Genomic DNA, 7,500 nt, shown 5'->3' with positions numbered 1-7,500 from the left:
ACCCAGGAGGCAGAGCTTGCAGTGAGCTGAGAGCGCACCACTGCACTCCAGCCTGGGCGACAGAGCGAGATTCTGTCTCAAAATAAAAATTTAAAAATAAAGGAATCTCGTTCATGCAAGAAATAATCACCTCTCATCTGGGATAGCTTAAGAGAAACAGGAGACCACAACAGGACCACAATAATGGGAGGAAAAGGGTAACCTGGGTAAAAGTGCTCTCTGGCATTATGGAACAGTATTTAGTAAGCTGTAGTGAATGATCAGCCTCTGGGATACCGATAGTCTACCAACAAGGCTGAACTCATTCTAATTCAATCAGCATGTCTACACCATTCTGGTGACACAGTTTTACACTATTCATTACAGAAATACCATGAAGACCAGTAGGTAATGTCCTAGAATGGAACTTAATTTTTAAAAACATATCTAATTGTTTTTACATTTGAAAAACCTTAAAAACAATGAATTTATAAATAACTTCTAATTATAGAGGATTCTACTATACTGTAATACAAGATTAAACTGTAAACACCCATGCATTCTTGAATGCATGGTTATGTAGAAAGTTTCTTTTAGATTAACATGATAAATGTAACAATTAGAAAAAACATTTGAAATGGGATAAAATTAATCAAAATCACAACTTTTCAATGGTTTGGCATAATTGCCATGCCTTTGGAAATGGCCAGATGATTAACAAGAAACAAAGAAAAGATTTTGGCTTTGCTCAATCATTGTTTTTGACCTTTTTTTTTGTTTATTTTGTTTGTTTGTTTGTTTGTTTGTTTTGAGACAGAGTCTCGCTCTGTCACCCAGGCTGGAGTGCAGTGGTGTGATCTCGGCTGACTGCAAGTTCTGCCTCCAGGTTCACGCCATTCTGCTGCCTCAGCCTCCCAAGCAGCTGGGACCATGGGAGCTCGCCACCATGACCGGCTAATTTTTTCTCTTTTTTTTATATTTTTAGTAGAGACAGGGTTTCACCGTGTTAGCCAGGATGGTCTCTATCTCTTGACCTCATGATCCACCTGCCTTGGCCCCCCAAAGTGCTGGGATTACAGGCGTGAGCCACCACACCCAGTCCAGATTTCTTGTTCAGCTTCCTTGTTCCTTGTTCTCTATTTTCAAGCCTAACTTCCTCATTCTTTGTACCTCTCCTTGCCCCTTGTAACAGTAAATAACCTTTCCATCAGCCGTAATCTGTAATTCACATCTATCTTCTCATTTACCCACTCTGCAATTGTCCTTTCTGCTGAAACTATCCTTCAGGCCTTTACTGTGCCCTAACATGACAGAACATGCCTTGTACCGTAACAGACAGCCTCTTCCTTCCCTCCTAATTAGCCCTATTCAATTTTAAGCAGTAGCCAATTGGGTCAGCTTAGAATGTACGGTCTGACTCCAGCCAATGGGGAAAAGACACAGCTACAGGAGCTGCTGTGTTAGGAATAAAAACCCCTGTCCTACCTTGCTCAGTGTGCTCTTGCGACCATGCTAGGTGTAAGCAGTGCCCTTCTGCAGAAGAAAAATTGCCTTGCTGAGAAAGCTTTCTGCTGGAGTACCGATTCTTCTTTGCGACACCAAGTATTTATTTCCACCAATCTTGGGGGCTCATCTGGGATTCCCTTTCTCCTCCGGAGAGAGGTCCCCGATCATCTCTTATGAGGAGATGCGTCCTGCTGCCTTGTTGCCATGGCCTCAGGGGCAAGGGGATCAAGACTTCCCCTGGAGTGATGAATAAACCCCAACTCTTAGCAATTCAGGCAGAAGGATCCTCACACACCATGATGACCATGTAACTCAGTGCACAGACCAAGGTAATAAACATCACAGCCAGGTGTGGTGGCTCATGCCTATAATCCCAACATTTTGGGAGGCCAAGGCAGACAGATCATGAGGTCAGGAGTTCAAGACCAGCCTGGCCAACATGGTGAAGCCCCACGTCTACTAAAAAATTAGCTGGGCATGGTGGCGTGTGCCTGTAATCCTAGCTACTTGGGAGGCTGAGGCAGGGGAATTTCTTGAACTGGGATGCAGGAGGTGGAGGTTGCAGTGAGCCAACATCACGTTACTGCACTCCAGCCTGGGTTACAGAGCAAGACTCCATCTCAAAAAAAAGACAGAGAAATGAAGGATATTAACAGTCATAACTTGTATTTTAAAATTAAAATTCTTCTAGAAATAAGGAAGGAAAGGAAGAAAGAAATATACAAACAAATGAAAGACAGCCTGCTCAACATGTGAAACCCTGCCTCTACTAAAAATACAACAATTAGCCTGGTGTGGTGGTACACACCTGTAATCTCAGCTACTTGGGAGGCTGAGGCATGAGAATTTCTTGAACCTGGGAGGCAAAGGTTGCAGTGAGCCAAGATAGTGCCACTATACTCCAGCTTGGGTGACAGAATGAGACTCCATCTCAAACAAAACAAAATAAAGACAAAACAAGACAAAAAAACACAAATAGAAGGAAGGAAGTGGATTACTCACAATAGCTAAGGTATGGAATCAACCTCAGTGTCCATCAATAGGTGAATGGAGAAAGAAGATATGGTATATGTACACAATGAACTGCTTTTCAGCCCCTAAAAATAAGAAAGTCTTGTTATTTGCAAGAACATTAATGAACCTGAAAGATATTATGCTAAGTAAAATAACCCAGCACAGAAAAAAATAAAAAAATTAAAAAAATTAAAAAAATTAAAAAAAAAAGAATCCTTTTTTTTGTTTTGTTTTGTTTTTTTGAGATGGAATTTCACTCTTGTTGACCAGGCTGGAGTGCAGTGGCATCATCTCGGCTCACTGCAACCTCCGCTCCAGAGTTCAAGCGATTCTCCTGCCTCAGCCTTCCCAGTACCTGGGATTATAGGCATGTGCCACCACACCCCACTAATTTTTATATTTTTAGTGGAGACAAGGTTTAGCCATGTTGGCCAGGCTGGTCTCGAACTCCTGACCTCAAGTGATCCACCCACCTCAGCCTCTCAAAGTGCTGGGATTACAAGCGTGAGCCACCATACTTGGCCCACATAATCTGATTTCTACGTAAAGTGTAAAAAAAATTAAACTCATAGAAGCAGAGAGTACAATAATGAAAAAAAAAATCCCCTATGAGGTTTTTTTGTCTGATTAAGAGAGCTTCTTCATGATCTTTCAGGAATTATATTTTCTTTCATCGTCTGCATCCTCCTGTTCTTCAGCCAATGGATGAAAAAAGATACAGAGAAGACACATTTGCTCTTTATCCACTTCACTTCCACCAACTATTAGTCATTGTGGGTACAGCTGAGGATAGCAGTTTTCTGGAAGGACAGCCACTTCTCAGCAATAAACAATAAACTGGAAAAAAAAAGTATAAATCTTTCACAAAAAGCTAATAGATTTTAAGAAAAACAAGCATATGCGTCAATAATGCTTGTGGTCAAATAAAGATTCATTTTGTTGATTTCTATTGGGCTCCCATAATGTTTGATCAAAAGCTAGCAAATATACAGCAGAAAAGAAATCTTATTCTGGCTGGGCGTGGTGGCTCACACCTGTAAACCCAGCACTTTAGGAGGCCAGGGCGGGTGGATCACAAGGTCAGGAGTTCGAGGCCAGCCTGGCCAACATGGCAAAACCCTGTCTCTACTAAAAACACAAAAATTAGCCAGGCGTGGTGGTGGGCACCTATAATCCCAGCTACTCAGGAGGCTGAGGCAGGAGAATTGCTTGAACCCAGGAGGCGGAGGTTGCAGTGAGCTGAGATCATGCCACTGCACAGCAGCCTGGGCAACAAGAGCAAGACTCCATCTAAAAAAAAGACAAAATTATTCTAAATAAGAATATCGCGAATTGTTATTTTGTCAATATAAGTAAAAATATGACCTAACACTAATAGTCTCACCTATAGTTGTACAACATCAAATGCTATGTTTTATTTAACATTTTATTTCATATAAGTATTTAATTTATATCACCTTTGCTATTTTAATGGCTTCTCCACTTTATATCAGTGGAAAACAGGTCAGCAAGTCCCAGGAAAGCACGTGGTGCTATTGCTACTTTAACAACGATCATGAAGAGTACTTGTTTGGGTGCTACTCATGTGTCAACGCTGTTATTTGGCTTAAAGCCCTGGTTTTCTATTTTTTTCTAAATTTATGGGTAATATAAAATTATTAGCTAAGAAGACTTTATCTTATTCAAATAAGTTTTATGGGATTTCATTGACATTTAAGTGCCTGAATTTTCTGGAATATTGAAATTTTCCATGAACCCAAATTGAGTACTATAGATAATCTTTTACTGAAAGCTTTTCGGAGGCAGAGTAAGATTTATAACATTTTATTATGATATGGAAGAAGTTATTAACCATGTTTTCAGTAATCACTCAGAACACAGCATTCTCAGTTCCCAGTATGCACCCTGAGTCACCCAGGGGAAATTGGTATCTGTAAAGAGGCAGAAGGAAATGCTGAGAAAACACTGCACAGCAATGCTTTCCACATGCACGTTCGGGTCTTCATTTAATTGGGCTGTTATTTGCATGGCTAGATATTTACTGAATTTAGTCATACTATTTTTTAGCAGCTAATGGCATCTGTTACCCATTAATTTTATACATTTGCTTTTTTCAAAAACAAATCTTTTGTTAATTTATTCTAAATTGAGACTACATTTATAATCTTCAGTGTTAGATATATAATTATATAAATATACATTATTATATATAATAATATATTATAATTAATGTCTCTTTGTCCCTTCTCTTTTTTTTTTTTTTTTTTTTTTTTTTTGAGACGGAGTCTCGATCTGTCACCCAGGCTAGAGTGCAGTGGCCAGATCTCAGCTCACTGCAAGCTCCGCCTCCCGGGTTTATGCCATTCTCCTGCCTCAGCCTCCCGAGTAGCTGGGACTACAGGCGCCCGCCACCTCGCCCGGCTAGTTTTTTGTATTTTTAGTAGAGACGGGGTTTCACCGTGTTAGCCAGGATGGTCTCGATCTCCTGACCTTGTGATCCGCCCGTCTCGGCCTCCCAAAGTGCTGGGATTACAGGCTTGAGCCACCACGCCCGGCCTTTTTCTTCTTGAGACAGAGTCTTGCTCTGTCACCCAGGCTTGAGTGCAGTGGTGCAAACTTGGATGACTGCAACCTCCGCCTCCCAGGTTCAAGTGATTCTCTTGCCTCAGTGACCTGAGTACAGATGTGGGATTACAGGTGTGCACCACCACCCCAGCTAATTTTTGTTTTCTTAGTAGAGGCAAGCTTTCACCATGTTGGCCAGGCTGGTCTCAAACTTCTGGCCTCAAGTGATCCACCTCCCTTGGCCTCCCAAAGTGCTTGGGATTACAGGCGTGAGCCACAGTGCCCAGCCTCTATCTCTTCTTATGAGGATAGTCATACTGGATTATGGCCTTACTCTCATGACCTTATTTAACTTTAATTGCCTCTTAGAAAGCTCTATTTCCACACCCAGTCCCAATGAGGGTTGGGACTTCAATAGGAACAACTCCATACACATAAAATTTAACAGCTTAGATGAAGTGATTCAATCCCTCAAAACATAAACTACCACAATTATCCAATTAAAAAACTGATATTTTTGAATTGCCCTACACTAGAAACTGAAATAATAACTTTTTTTTTTCTTTGAGACTGAGTCTCATTCTGTTGCCCAGGCTGCAGTGCAGTGGCGCTATCTCATCTAACTGCAAACTCCGCCTCCCGGGTTCACGACATTCTCCTGCCTCAGCCTCCCGAGCAGCTGGGACCACGGGCGCCTGCCACCACGCCCAGCTAATTTTTTGAATTTTTAGCAGAGACGGGGTTTCACTGTGTTAGCCAGGATGGTCTCGATCTACTGACCTCGTGATCCACCTGCCTCGGTCTCCCAAATTGCTGGGATTATAGGCGTGAGCCACCACGCCCAGCCTGAAATAATAATTTTTAAATTAAAAATAAATAAATAAATTCAGACCCGAATAGTTTTACTGAGTTTTCCAGTATTTAAAAAGGAATTAACACCATTTCTACTCAATATTGTTCAGAAAATATGAGAGGAAGGAACACTTCCCAAAACATTTTAGGAACCTAGTATTACCCTCAAACAGGATCAGAGAAAGGCAATACAAGGCCTTTCTCTTGTGAAGTGGATCACGCCTATAATCCCAGCACTTTGGGAGGCCAAGGCAGATGAATCACTTGGGGTCAGCAGTTCTAGACCAGCCTGGTCAACATAGCGGAAACCTATCTTTATGAAAAATGCAAAAATTTGCCAGGTGTGGTGGCTCATGCCTGTAATTCCAGCACTTTGGGAGGCCAAGGTGGGCGGATCACCTGAGTTCAGGAGTTCCAGACCAGCCTGGCCAACACGGTAAAACCCCATCTCTACAAAAATACAAACATTAGCTGATTATGATGGTGCATGCCTGTAATCCCAGTTACTCGGGAGGCTGAGGCAGGAAAATTGCTTGAACGTAGCAGGCATGGGTTGCAGTGAGCCAAGATCGCCCAGTGAGCCAAGATCGCCCAGTTTGGGTGACAGAGCAATACTCCGTATCAAAAAAAAAAAAAAAAATACAAAACTTTGCCAAGTGTGGTGGTGGGTGCCTATAATCCCAGCTGAGGTGGGAGAATCATTTGAACTCAGGAGGGGGAGGTTGCAGTGAGCCAAGATCACACCACTGTACTCCAGCCTGGGTGACAGGAGGAGATCTGTCTGAAAAAAAAAAAAATCACTAATATTTAAATGTGCCTGCAACTGCATGTTCACATTATTAATAAAATAGCATCAGACATCAAAATAAGCAAAAAGAATAACGTTCATGAACCCGAAGACAAGATTTCCAGCTTCATAAATGACCCAGCAGCATCAGAATTAGAAGATTTCTAAGTAACTAGAATTCTTCCCAGCTCCACTGGAGAGGATGAACATGGGGGCTCCAGCAAGATAAGGACAGGGCCAGTGGACAGTGACTGGTCTAGTGAGAATAGAATCCCAAAGATCCTGGGAAATACAGTTACACAACAAGCTTCCAGGAAACAACTGGAACAAACCAGGCAACCCCGCAGATACTGCCAGGAATGGATAAGCAGAAGAGGGTCAGAGCCACAAAATCTAAGCAAAAGACACCAAACCACAAGAAGCACCCAGCCCTGCGAACACCAGCTGTGGCTACATCAGGACCAATCTTTTCAGACAGCTGCTGTGGACTGATGAGAGCAGCCACACGCCAAACAGCAGTGCATCTGAACACAAGTCCCAAGACTCTCTTCTCTATTAATCCTCATTTTGAGAGGATGGATATGGTTACATTACAACATCCCCAAGCAACACTTGTAGGCGAGGGTAATCAGACACCTTCACCTAAAGAGGGCACAGAAAGGAGTAGGATGAAAACAGAGGGATAGGGAAGGGATGTGTGCACTGGATCACACAGACTTTCCCCACAGGCACTATTTAAAACAAAAGAAGAGCCCTAGAAATGTGCTGTGGTCTCCCTATACTTCCTCATCTTGCCA

The sequence above is a fragment of the Theropithecus gelada genome, chromosome 19, assembly GCF_003255815.1.
Source record: "Theropithecus gelada isolate Dixy chromosome 19, Tgel_1.0, whole genome shotgun sequence".
Classification (NCBI taxonomy): domain Eukaryota; kingdom Metazoa; phylum Chordata; class Mammalia; order Primates; family Cercopithecidae; genus Theropithecus; species Theropithecus gelada.
Note: the sequence above shows the minus strand (reverse complement) of the source record.